Raw genomic sequence first — 14,973 nt, forward strand, 5'->3', positions numbered from 1 at the left:
CGTCGTGCGGTGTACAGTCTCCATTGTTTGCTTTCGGAAACAAAAGAGATTCATTGTCCTTGCTATTTATTTTATTGTGTATGTGAGACAGTTAATTTTTTTTTTATTTGCATTGCCTACAATTTTTACTAATTTCTAAACGATAGTGTCCCCAAGGCAACGTGTTGATTCCACAAGACAAAATACATATTTTATCGTCATGCGGATCTAATGCTACTTTCCTAACTTTGTTTGTTGTAATCACGTGGTCTACACTTTGGATTCTTTGTTCTATACTTAGTATCGTCGATTGTGAGTAAAGGCAATTGATGTAATCGTGGAAGGTGAGTTTGTTCTACACCGTATTCTAGCCCACACCTTTTGCTTTCTTCGTGACGCTACTCTCTGTTCTCATGGCATACATCTTCGAACGCAAACCCGCGAACTCGACAATAATATCACCGTTACATTCATCTTTCAGTTTACCTAGAACTTTTTTGTTGAGGGAAAGAATCCCAAATCTGTTGGGTTGAGGATACGCAGAAGTATCGAAATACTCAAGCATGGAAGGATTTTTATGTCTTCATAGAGGTTAGGTGTTTGTATGCTGTAAATGAAGCCGTCGGTGTCCGTGTACAAAAGTGACATCTTATCATTGAAGAAGGGTTTCATCACGTCGTATTGAAATTCGAACATGTAGAGTTTCGACAAGTCGAGAACCGTTGCGCCAACGTAAATTGGTTTTCTGAATTTCATCAATTTTATATCTAGATTGAAAAGTGCCAAATTCTCGTTGTAAATTTTTCTCGACTTGAATCTAGGATCGGCCACCCATTTCATGCAATTATTTTTATCCGAAACCAATTTCACGTCTACATGATTCCGCACGTTTTCCATCGTCTTGCCATACACCGCGTTATTCATCAATTTAAAAAATCTTCGTCTAAATCGGAAGTGGCAACCGTCCTATGTTGCGTGTTTGTTTCAATGTACGGTTTGAGCCACTCGGAATGTTTAAACCTGAGGACTCTTCTAATCTTCGCTACCTTAGCACCCTTCCCGATCAAGAATCAGAGATTCGAGTAATGAACAACGTATCTCTTTTTCCCCTCTAGAGTCAATAAAAGCTTGCATTGATTAGAATGAGGCGAAGATTTGAACTCGGATGCCGGTGGTAAATCGCTGAACAGATCGTGTAAATGGTCGGGGAATTCGATATCCACCTCTGCGAAGAAGCCATACTCACTATCGTCGAAATTTTCTATGTCTATTGATGCCCATTCGAATCCCCCGTAAGGAAGTTTCTGTACCATGGCATGTCCGTAGAGATTATTAACGTCGGCGTAGAAGATGTAATTCGATGCTCGATTTGAATCATAATCTTCTTTCATGTGCACGTTGTTGGCTTTTGCATATCTCTGCACACATTGTACCATCCCGCCCCGAATCCCCCTCTCGATGAAAAGTAACATGTCCACGTCCGATATCAGTTCCAGCTTGACCTTTGTCTGGAATAACATTGCCGACCACGCTAATTCCGGTAGGCTGTAGAAATACGCTGGATCTAATTTGTAAATATTCGTTGCCGTTTTCCTGAACGCTTGAAAAACTTCCGCGAGTATCGTTACGTCTAATTTTAAGTAGACATCGTGGTAGTCTCCGAGTGTCCTACATTCTAATTTCTCCCACATGAGTTGCGCGTGTTGGTATTCTACGTCCGTGATTCCTTTCTCTCTGAGTCTGCTGTAAAATTCTCTTGGAGGTGGGAGAGCGTCGTCGTTAAATTTAGAACCATCACTAACATATTCGTAAGGATAAATCCCTTTACGTCTAACGAGTTCTATGTCTACGTTGGGAAAACTAGCTTTTGTAATTTTGAATTGTTCGTCTAAAAGTTTGCCGGCAAGAGCGTCCAGGCTGGCAGACAGAAATCTGTATGAATCCAGAAACCTCATCTCGATGGTATTTTTAGTCTCGGGAATCATAACTTTCTTACTTATAGAGATGTATCTTTCTTCGTTTTGAGCAAGAATATCTATTTTTTGAGCGTCGTATCCAAGTTTCCTGATTAAGGGATGAAAGTCGTAATTAGAATCATTGTGAAAGAATATGGGGACGAATTTTGGTTTTTGGATTTTGAGGTTGCATGCATTACAGATTCCGCTTACGAAGCGACCGTCCGTATGCGAATGTTGAAACACTTTACGATTGTCGTCCGTGAAGTGGTTATCGCACACGGACACTTGACAGTGTCATAGTAATTTTGAAGTTCGATAGCAGATAACGGAAGCATCGGTTTCGATGTTTGCAGCATGCATCCAATTTTCCCAACCTCCTCGACCATCTTTTCGAAGAAGCGTTCGATTGCATCGGGTCCTCGGTATACGTACGGTTCATCTATTTTATCCCGTCGCACGACAACGTAACCGAAACTGTTTGGTTCGTGAAGCTGGTAAGGTGTGGTGGAAGAAACTTCGGGATCCGGATCGCAGTACGAGAGTGGTTTGAGGAACGCCTCGAAATCAGCAACGATGATTGCGGGATGTTCCAACAATGCCTTGTGCATTTTGAATTCTTCCACTTCGTTCTTTTCGGGCATCAACATTCGAACCGGTCTGTTGTTGCCGCAATATATTTTATGTTCAACAAGTTTATCGATAGCAATCTGACGTCCGGTGTATTTTCGATAATCGGATTGTTGTCGATCGTTGAACGTGGTTAGACATCTCGGGCAAACTTCGATGTTGTTTGCATACTTGGTTGATTGACTTCTGACCAAGCGTGATAGTGAACGAATTAGTGTGTAGTGATGAACACTGTCGTTTGAAATAAGAAGAAGATTAATCACACGAGCATCGTAATCGTCGACATCGCTTATCCTGACGGGATGCACGACATGTTTATCCAACGTATAGGAATACACGTTGATGATTAAGCGTTTTCCTTCTGCATCTCGTGCTCGTGTTTCGAATTTTGATATATCAGAAATGGTCACCGGGTATTCGATGCCAGACATTACACTTTCAAACTCGGACTCGTATTGTTTGTAATGTCCAACCCACTGTGGATTATTTTTGCAATAAAGAGGATGCAGTGCAGCCAATATACACCAAAGAAAACACTTGTTATCGCTGTTCTGTATATTTAACACAGCCCTCTTGTGTTGAATGTTCGGTGGAAGAGGAACGTAGCTGGAAGCTCGAAGAGGCGAGAATCGGTTCACGTAAACAGTTAACGTGTGAGGACTTCCACACAGAGACCATCCCGACCTTTAGCCTCGAAATCGTCGTGTTTCTTATCCAGTTCATTTGAAAGATCAGAATAAAATTCGTCCAAATTATCGACGTCCGCCAAATAAAGAGCCTGTTTTTTTGTACGATGATAAAAAATACTTGTTGTACCATCGACTTTTTCGTATTCGGAAAATAGATCAACATATACTTTTATGGAATTATTTTCCAATTTATTTTTTAGATTATTTATCACGGATGTTTTCGTTTCACGCAAGAAACTAAGAATGTCCCCGCCTGGTTCCGAAGTAAAAGAGAAATCCTGAATATGACGGTTAAATGCAGATGTAATTGGTTTTCGTTCATTACATAATTTAATTTGCTTGGAAGTGGAAGCTTCGGTTCCTGGATCATCGATTTTTCTTTTCACTGTTCCTTGTTCGGTCGATGGTTTGCAAATTTTCAGGTGTTTACTTAAATTTGCAATGCTGATCATCTTTCCGCATCGTGCAAAAGGCTTAGAAAGTAACGAACGATTAATTCTCGAAGCTGTTTCGTTACATCTTGCCCTGTGCTTGCTAATATTAGTTTTAGATATTAATTTTTCGCAAGTAACACATTCGATCAAACTGATGGATTCCATTATGCTTTCTCAGATCACACAAACCAAAAAAATAATTTCCAGGTATGTTATTTTATATGGAATTTCTCGGGGTGATTACAAAACTCAAAAATTCAATCTACTGTGACTACAATTTTTAGGTATGTTATTTTATATAGAATTTCTTGGGGTGATTACAAAACTCAAAAAAAAAAATCAATCTATACTGTGAATAGAATTTCAGGTATGTTATTTTATATAGAATTTCTCGGGGGAATACAAAGATCAGATCGTCACGAGCATCGTGTGGCCCACGGCGAAGGCTTACTTGGAGTTCGTGGAAAGGCACGCGACTCAATTCGATCTGGGGAGGAAGCTCGATCTGTCAGCCCCCAGTTGGCTAGTTTCAAAAGCGACTGCATCAACGCTCTGGCTTGGCGTCACGTTTTCGAGAAGGTTTTCGGAAAGGATCCGCCCATGTACCTGCGAACGATTTTTCCGAACACCGTCTTCGACGGCCACGTTCTCAACGAATTCACGTGGACGACCCAGCATCGTTTCCACACGCATTACTTTCTCGGCTGGGGTCTGATCTATCGATTCTGCTGCATCATCCCGACGTTCTTCATCATACACTGCAACATCAATTACCTGGTGTTGCATTATACGGTTCTGGAAAACAAGTTGAACGTCCTGAAAGATTTGTACCAGGACGTGACCGAAACTGACGCGTTCAAAACTCAATTTCTGCGCCTCCTGAGGACGGAAAAAAGAATATCGAATCAGTACAAAACCTTCGAACGGACGATCCTGCCCGATAATTTTCGTTTCCACCAGATCGTGGAGGGTGGCAGCGAGCAGCAGCAGCAGCAGCACCACCAAGTGTGGTCGTGGGCCGCGTACATCGATTCTCTCAACCTGGACGCGAGCAAAGAACGCTATTTTCCCAAAAAGGATTCCGCGTTCGTTCGGGAGCGTATCGAGCGCGTGAACTGGGTGAAGGTCCCCGCACCGTGGGTCGAAGTCGTGCGAACGCTTTTTTCTTATTTTCACATGAAAGATCGCAATTTCGGAGCCAGGCAATTATTTGGAATCGAGGCGAACAACACCGTGAAAGCGGTCGTTTCTCCGAAGTTGGGATTCAGCTTGATCCTCGACCAGATCAACCCGCAGGAGAACGAAGCGTGCCTGCTCCATTTCATCCCTAGGCAACATTCGCATCGAATTCTAATGCTGCGACTAACCGGACTCGTGCTGCGAATTTTGCAACACGATGTGTTTCCTGCAAACGCTGACCAACACAACCCCGACGCTCATTTCTTCGGATTTGAAAGTTATACTCGTAGGCACCGAACCTTCCTCGTTGCAACCCATCACGAATAATTACAGAATATGCCAAAAATGCCGCGCCTGGTTTAGGTCGTCGTCCGACGTCGATGCTGCAAATTTACAATTAATTCACCACCCTAGTGGATTAGTTTTGGATTTGCGCCAGCCCGACAGAATTGTTTTGAATCCGTTTTTGATCGAAGCCTTAGTATCGGCGAATTAAAAACGATACCACCACAATGACGAGCATCGCCAGCACGACGGACACATCTTCGGCCACAACAAGCCCCTCGCACACCACTTCGAGTACGAAGACTCTCGCAACCAACCTCGGTGGTGAGAAAAATAAATTTCCACACTGGTCCGAGCACACCCTTCCGCGCATACGAAAGCATTTCGGCAAGCGCCTGTACGATTTGGACTTCACCTCGAAGTTACTGCAAAACGACGACGATCCAGCCGATAAGGCAACTCCGATCAAATTAACGCTGCATACCACTATCGGGATCCAATGTAAGTTAGTTCGGTGCGCAAATAAAAATAATAATAACTCATGAAACTCTACAGAGGCATGGCTTTGATAGCCATGACCATTAGAACTGGTGTTGGGCACCACGCACGAGAAATGCTTTTTGTGGTGTATTTTAGCTGCTTTGTATCCAGGTTCAAGGCATCCTGAGAGAATAACTTATTATAAACAACATGAAAATGATTTTGATGAGGCAATGGAGGGTTTAGAATATCCAATGCTTGTTCAGAATATTGATAAATTTGAAAAAAAGGCCAGGCACATCAATGGCAAACAAGTATCTATTAATCTATTTACTTGTTCTACTGGCCGTGACAATTGCTTGATAGATCCTCTCAGAATCAGTACACTTGATGATGAATCTGCTGTTCTGATTGATCTGCTCTTAATTGAAAAGGATGGCACAAATCATTACACTCTGATACATAATCTTGAAGCTTTAGTCAGAACACAACTAGACAAATCCAATACAATATTCAAGTTGTGTAGAAGATGTTTAATTGTATTTGATGGTAGAAAAATGGTGAATGGTGTTTGTGAAAATAATGCAGAAATTGCTAAAAACAAGTTAATTGAGCATCTGAAATACTGTGGGAATCATAAACCTGTTCATATGCTTATGCCTAGCCCAAATGAAAATGCAAAATTCAAAAAGTTTGAAGCCCTGTTGGAACACCCAGCATATATAGTCTGTGATTTTGAATCAAACCTCAAACCTCTTGCATTCTGTAGCCCAGATCCTGATGAACCTTCAATTACACCATACCAGTTACATGAACCTTCCAGTTTTTATTATGTGGTTGTACAAAATGGGGTTGTTAGTAAAGAATATTTATACATGGGAGCAGATGCCATCAAAGAATTTGCACATAGAATAGAAAATGAGTGCCATGACATAGCATCTAATATTTTATTAAAATCAAAACCCATGTTGCCTTTAACAGAGAAACAGATTGAAGATTTCAACAATGCAGAAAAATGCCCGGTATGTGATTCTGAATTTTCAGATGCAAATATCAAGGTTCATCACCATTCTCATACAGATGGTAAATTCTTAATGGCCCTGTGTAATAGCTGCAATATTCAGATCCAGAGACCAAAATTTGTCCCCATATTTTGCCATGGTGCATCCAATTATGATTTTCATCATTTGATCAGGTACGAGGGGTTTAACAAGCAGAATTTAAATATTTCAGCAGAAAATGATGAGAAATATATAGCGATTAGCAAAATAATTAAAGTTAATGGTGTTTCTATTCACTTAAGATTTCTTGATTCATACAGAACTTTATCGGCTAGCCTGGCTACACTGGCCACTCAATTATCTGATGATCAATTCAAAATCACATGTGCTTTGTTTCCAAATCAGGACCTGAAATTAATTAGGCGGAAGGGTGTATATCCATATGATTATGTTACAGATTTTTCTAAATTTGATGAGTGTTCTTTGCCACAACAACATGAGTTTTACAGCAAAATCAGAGGATCTGGAATCACTGGTGAAGATTATCACCATGCTCAATTGATGTGGAACAATTTAAAATGCAAGTCATTTGGTGATTATCACAAGGCTTATTTAAAACTTGATGTGACTCTCTTAGCTGATATACTGCAGGCTTTCAGAAAATCTTCCATGCAAAATTATAAACTTGATCCAATATATTTTTACAGTGCTCCGGGCCTAGCATGGTCTGCAATGTTTTTAAACACTAAAATGCAATTGGATCTGATCCAGGATCAGGACATGTATCTGTTTATGGAGCAATGTATAAGAGGAGGCATGGTGCAATGTTCTCAGAGATATGCCAGAGCAAATAACAAATATATTCCTGATTATGATCCAGCACTGCCATCAAATTATATACTGTATGTAGATACAAACAGCCTCTATGGTTATGCTATGATGAAAAACTGCCATATGCAGGGCTTGAGTGGGTTGAAGATTTTAATATTGAAGATCTTAAGGATTTTGATGACAGTAACTATGGCCTGTTCTTAGAGGTTGATCTGACAATTCCTGATGATTTACACAACACATTTTCTGATCTGCCCCCAATTCCTGAGGTTAAGTGTTCACCTGGCTCTAAACAGAAGAAATTGATGATGACTCTAGACCCGAAACAGGATTATGTCATATATTACAAAAACCTCCAGTTCCTGATGAATCATGGTGTTCAAGTGACCAAAGTTGGAAAAGTTTTGAGGTTCAGGCACTCAAGATGGTTGAAACCATATATTGATACAAACACAGAGTTCGAACATCTGCATTGAGCTAATTTGATAAGACCTTGTTTAAATTGATGGTCAATTCAGTGTATGGCAAAACAATTGAAAATGTCAGAAAACATATTGATGTTAAAATAATTACTGACCCCAGCCGGAGCAAAAAATTGATTGCAAAGCCAAACTTCAATTACAGAAGAATTTATGATGAGAATATGGCACTTTTCAACATGAAAAAAACAAAGATTAAGTTTGATAAGCCTATTTATGTAGGGGCTGTGATATTGGAATTGGCCAAATTACACATGTTAAAATTGTATTATGATGTGTTGAAACCTTTTTATGGTGATTGTGTAAAACTGATGTACATGGACACAGATAGTTTTGTTCTTGATATTCAAACAGATTATGTTTATCAAGATATGGCACAGCCTGAATTGTTTAAATATTTTGATACCACTGAACATTCAAAAATTTATTAAATTAAATTATTGTGCATTTGCTGGGTTAAGGGCCAAGATGTACAGTTTTGAAGCATATGGTGGTGCTGTTGTCAAAAAGGCCAAGGGCATTGGCATAGTAACTGTAGACAAAGTGCTCCAATTTGAAGATTACAAAAATTGTCTCAAAACCCAGAGTTTAATCAGAACATCAGAATGCAGAATTCTGAGTGTGGATCACTTATTATCTAGCAATATTGTAAGAAAAGTGGCTCTGGACCCACATGATGATAAGAGATGCATTTTATCATGTGGCATACATACTCTACCATGGGGTCATTGTGATTTGAAAAATAGCAATCAATGCCCAATTATAGAGCATGATTTGAAATAAATAAACATGCCTATGAACTTATTTGTGTTCAAAAAACAGGCTATTATGGACCTGCCAACACCACAACCCTCTTCTGATATAATATCTAAACTAAGTACTTTGTTAATTATTCATCTGAACAGCATACTTACAGATGTTGATGATGAAACAGGTAAAATATTGTACATATTTAACAATAATTTAAATTATTACCAATTACCTGTAGGTGGTCAATTGCAATTTATTACAACCCCTGAGGGTAATGTCAAGATTTCAGTAGGGAGAAATATTTATAGAATTAAGCACTCAAACATGGTTTCTGGCACTGTATATACTGTTTCTGCTGGTGACTGCTTATATATTGAGGTCCCGGGATCATATGACAAGCTTATACCTTTTTTTATAGAATTAAGAATCAGATATTCAATAATAAATAACCACTAAAACAAAAATGCCTAATGATATATTTGGCCATACAAGGCATGAAGATCACAGTGATGAGATTCTGATGCTTGATGTCAGAGTCAAGAAATTAAGAAGTGATTTACAAGCTTTACAAACCACACTTAATGCCAGTCTTCAACTAGAAATTACAAATTTACAATCACAATGCATGGACCCTCTTCTTAAAATTGACTCAGAACTCAAATTCTTGCCTCAGAAATATACTGACCTGGCAACATTGGATAATTTTCAAAGTTTAGAAGAAGCTGTAGCAGCTCTTCAAGCCAAATTTAAGACCCAGGCCACCAACTCTGAGCAATTGAAGCAGCAATTGGAAGAGCAGATAAATAATGTCCAGGCACAGCTCAAAACAATTGTCAAAAAAGCATAAAATCACAAGAAGATTTTGATCTAGTGATTTCCACTCTAAAAGAACAGATTCAATCACTCCAAATACCTAATCTGGATCCATTGAACAATGCCATAGCCGAGGTTAAAGAAAAAATTGAGACACTTGAAAATTTTATGAACAACTTGCCATCTTCTGATGCTTTGAGTGCTATAACTCGGAGTGTTGCCAACATTAAGCTGCAACTTGAAAGTACCATAACCCATCTTGAGGGTACAATAGCAGCAGTGCAAAGTGATTTGACAAATGTACAAGAATCTCTAGAATCCCGCCTGCCTGGTATTGTAGACACACTTGTCAGTGTCCAGCAACAGATCACAAAGCTTGAAAACCTCAACACTGAATCTGAACTATCTCATTTTCATCACTTGATCGATGATATCAAAACAAAACTTGAAATTTTACAACAATCAACACTCACTCAGGCAGATATAGCCCTGCTCCAAAATGCTATGCAAAATGTGGCTGATGCTTCTTAATTAAATAATGTGAAATTGGCACTTGAATCTTTGCAAAATACTGTATCAAATCTCCCGACATCACAGGAACTTAAAAATATTAAGAGAGCTGTGAATCGCATATTGAAATCAGAAGATATTAAAAATTTTCAGACAGAGATCAAACAACTTACTCACACAGTGGCCACTCTACCAACTAATCAACATATTAATGAACTGCATGCCCTGTTTGAGGATATCAGAAGACAGGTCCATGATTTTACTGCTCAAAATTCAAAATTGACAGTTATTGAAAATTTGCAACATATTGTAGCTAATATCAAGCAACAGCTAGGGACCATGGAATCCAACTAAGCAAATGCTCTGTCTGTTTTTGCCACCCAGCTTCATGAGATTGTGCAACAATACAAGAAACTTGTTGTGGACATAAAAATCAAGCCAGGCCATGATGATGTTGTTAGGACCATCAATGAGCACCTTGAATCTGTAACAAGCAGATTGCTTAGAGCAGAAAAAGAAATAACAGGCATAATCGAGAATCCAAAACATACAGTAATTCTTGAATTGTACAGCATCCCCAACAAAGAATATGATTCACCATTTACACCAGGTGGCAAAATATATATGCTGTCCCCTGCACAATTTTATTACCAGTTTTTTGTTGGGGGCACACTGAGACCATTCAAGATCAAATATTGGCTTCAACCACAGGCACACCACCACCCTACCTTATCAATAACAAATGCTGATAACAAAGCAAAAATCACCAGTGGAGAGTTAGAGGATTTTACAGATCCCAATACATTAGAAACAGCCTATGCTGAAGATGATGGCTCTCCGGAATTTAAAATACAAATAGGGGACAAATTATATTTAGAAAATCCTGTAGTACCAGCAGCTGAACACCCCATAGTTGCAATATTCTTGTTTACATATCATGTCTAGAGAAATTATTGTTGATGAATTACACAGACAAGCCAGACATAATTATAAGAGACTGCAAGTAGTCACAAAAGGCATAGATGATTTATGGCATCAGGCCATCAGGACAATCATCAATCAGAGTGGAAGATCACCGCGCTATTTGCAAACAGATAATGGCAAAGAATTTTATAATTCTGTGTTCCAACAATTTATTAAAAGCCAGTCAATACAACATTATTCGAGTTACAGTGATCTCAAAGCCTCAATTGTAGAGAGATTCAACAAAACCCTAAAAAATCTTATGTATAAACAATTTACACTTCAAGGTAATTATAAATGGCTTAATATTCTTCCAGATCTTCTACATAAATATAACAACTCGGTCCATTCCAAAATCAACATGAAACCCTCTGAAGTAACTTCATCTGATGAGCAAAAATTGATCAGGACTGTTTATTATCCTAGATACCAGCCAACAACAAGAAAGGCCAAATACAAGGTGGGTGATCAAGTAAGAATCAGCAAATATAAGCACTTATTCAAAAGAGGCTTTACAAGAAACTGGAGCACTGAATTATTTACAGTGGTTCAAATTAAACCTAGGACCCTTAACACATATATAATAAAAGATCACCGAGGAGAAATTCTGAAAGGCAGATTCTATGAAGAAGAACTCAGCAAAACTAAACAGCCTGACACATATCTCATAGAAAAAATCATCCGCAGAAAAGGCAACAAGTTATTTGTCAAATGGCTAGGACTTCCAGAACACAGCTGGATCGATGCCGACAAAGTGATAATATAAGCACCTGGGATGTTATAAAAAGGCTGCCAGAACCTGAACAGCAGATTAAGAGAAATGGCAAGTTGCTGCCTGAAAATATTAGATGTCTTATTGTTGGGCCATCAGCTTGTGGTAAAACTACACTAATGATTGATAATTTTTTATTGGCACCCAACTGGTTAGACTGGAAAAACAGGCACTTGTATGTCTTCTCTAAGAGCTTGGAACAATTAAAATATCAGCAGCTGATGAAGCTATATGATGGATTGGATATTGCCACTTTTGAACCAGATGTTAAGCCACTCCATGAATGTTTTGATAATTCTGTTGTTGTGTTTGATGACATTATACTGATAATCAAAACAAGGTTAGAAATTTTTTTACACAGGGCCGACACAAAAACATTGATTGTTTCTACCTGGCACAGACTTTTTCTAAAATACCGAAGCAGCTGATCCGAGACAACAGCAATTTTATATGTGTGTTTCTTCAAGATCATACCAACCTCAAACACATACATGATGAATATGTAGGTGGGGACTTGAGCTACAATGATTTTTCCAAGTTTTGCAGTAGGTGCTGGAATCAATACAGTTATGGGTTTGTCACAATTGATATGACAAGAAAATCCAATAGTGGCAAATACAGAAATAAAATCAACAATTTTCTAGACATTGAAACATATATAAATAACCATGAAAAGGCCAATTATTGATGATCTTAAATTAAGAGATTATCTTGTAAAAAGATTTAAGGGATGGAAATCACAGAACCGAGGAATTTATGAACAACACAAACAAACAGAACAGCCTATTATTGATGCTATTAGTGAATTAGGTAAAAATATCAAAACTGTTACAGAGCAAAATCAAAATTTGATCACAGAGCTTGTACCTGTAGCTGCAAGGAACATTTTAGATTATCCAATCACCCCACTTTCCAGTATTCATACACCTAGTCCTGTTGCTCCTCGAAGAATTGAAGCTACTCAGGATCCTATTGAATTGGGTCTTCTTGCTCAAAAATATTTAAGCACACCTAAAGACAACAAAGATGAGGTCTTTGGCTTATATGCTGACACAGAGCGTGATGGTAGCATCATAAATAGAATTTGCAAATTCAGAGTAACATTTATGGGAGATGATCTAATTGTATATTCTGAATCTCACCTTGGAGAAAAAGGTGGTTTTGTTAAATATCCCGGCACACCTGGATTGTGGGAACTGATGACTCGGAAAAGGCCTGGCAGCTATACAGATCAAGACTATGAGCACTACAAAGAAATATTAATAAAATCAGATGCTCTATACCAGAACAATGATCCCACACAAAAAAGAGTCAAGTCTAGCAGTGGAGCAAAATACAACAACTTGATCAAGCCCATATGGTCACAAATTAAGACTGGCAGTGGAATCAAACAATACAACACCCTGCCTAAAGAATTTGTCTGGGTTGATGATGTCAGGAAACTTGTAGGTAGGTTATTGGTGATAGCTGGGGAGGAAAATGCTGGCAACCACAATTTTACAATGAAAAGGTTGGAATTATGGACATGATAAACACAAAATTGTCTAATTTTATAGTGAATGACACTAAGGGGATTGGATATCTTATAAAAATTATTAATACTTTACCACCTAAATTTTGGAATATTTCTGAGGGCCGGGGACTGGTTAATGACATTATAAACAAGCTGCCATTTGAACTACATATTCCAGGCTATCAGTATTGTGGTCCAGGCACAAAATTGGACCATAGATTAAACAGAGTTGATCCTGGTGTTAATCCCCTAGATGCTGCTTGTAGAGACCATGACATAGCATACAACACACATACTGATCTTGACAAGAGACATGTTGCAGACAAGAAATTAGAAGAGGCTGCATTTGGTAGATTTGTAAGCAAAGATGCTTCTTTGAGTGATAGCAGCATTGGGAACCACCATAGCTATGAACACCAAACAAAAACTGGGGTGGGGGTTGTGAATATGTATATAATAAACCTACAATGAAGGCCAAGGGTGTTATGTATCAAATACCTTATGCAGGTCTTAAATCTCTTAAAACTATTGATAGTCTTTTAACCAAAAAGCAGCGCAAGAAAAAAAGCTCTTGTATTGCGAAGGGCCATGGTATGAAATTGTTGCTTAGTACCCCCCATTTAAAAAAAATTACAGCAATCCAGGAAAAAATCACATGTGGGGGGTTTCATATTTACTATCCCGGCCATCTTAGCAGCACTTGGGGCTGTTGGGAGCTTGGCTGGGGGATCAGCTGCCATAGCAAAAACAGTAATAGATGCCAAGAAAAATAAGGCAGAATTAGATGAATTGAAGCGCCATAACCTGGCCATGGAGAAACAAGGCAAAGGTGTTAAGAGAGCCATGAATAAGTTAAAAAAAAAAGAGCCGCTTACAAACCAAGATATTGAAGCTTTAATCAAGCCACTGGGCATCAAAAATTTTAGAGGAGTGTACATGTCTGATTCTTTACCAGAACAACCACTCAACAAAGAGTGTGGCATTGTTAATTTGGATAAGTACAAAAATCAGGGCACTCACTGGATTTGTTATCTTAAATATTTAAACAATGAGGCATTTGTGTTTGATTCATTTGGAGGTGTTCCACTTGAAAATTTAGTAAAATATTTAAAATCAGCTAATCTTTATTACAATAATGCCCGTGTTCAAAACTTCAAAGATGTTAATTGTGGACATTTGTGTTTATCTGTTCTTAGATATATGTCTCAAATAAATAAACCATCAATTGAAAATTTTCAAAAAGCCTTGTGGTATTTAAAACATCATGGGGGTATTCCATCTCACCAGCCAAAATTCAATATTGAAACTCAAATTACATGATGATATAGTGTATCCCAAAACAATAGCTCTCAGAGCATTTTATGGCATGTACTTGATCCCTAATATTACACACCACAACAACAAAATTGCAGTAGGGGATCAAAAAATTGTCATCACTCCAGGGCAATATAATCTGTCCACTCTAAATGCTCAATTACCCAGGGATATAGTATTAACTCAAAATTCTGTCACTAACAGAGTAGAGATTGTATCTGCTACAGAAACAGTGGATCTGGGTACTATAGGAGAGCTGTTAGAATTTGAGAACAACACAAAACTTGAACCAGCCATCAAACACACTGCTATTAATATACCCAAATTCTTAGCCATAGAGACTCTGAATATTCACTGTAATGTGGCCGAGGGTATGATCACCAAATCAAATGGCAT

The 14,973-nt window shown here is 38.4% G+C and overlaps 1 long non-coding RNA gene across 1 annotated transcript in view; it reads left to right on the top strand.

Moving 5' to 3' along the window:
• LOC145992598 (uncharacterized) overlaps positions 1-14,973 on the top strand; it is an 861,113-nt gene that overhangs the window by 362,321 nt on the left and 483,819 nt on the right. The gene's annotated exons all lie outside the window — the stretch shown is intronic.

This window comes from Lepisma saccharinum, chromosome 9 (assembly GCF_977018435.1).
Source record: "Lepisma saccharinum chromosome 9, izLepSacc3.1, whole genome shotgun sequence".
Classification (NCBI taxonomy): Eukaryota; Metazoa; Arthropoda; class Insecta; order Zygentoma; family Lepismatidae; genus Lepisma; species Lepisma saccharinum.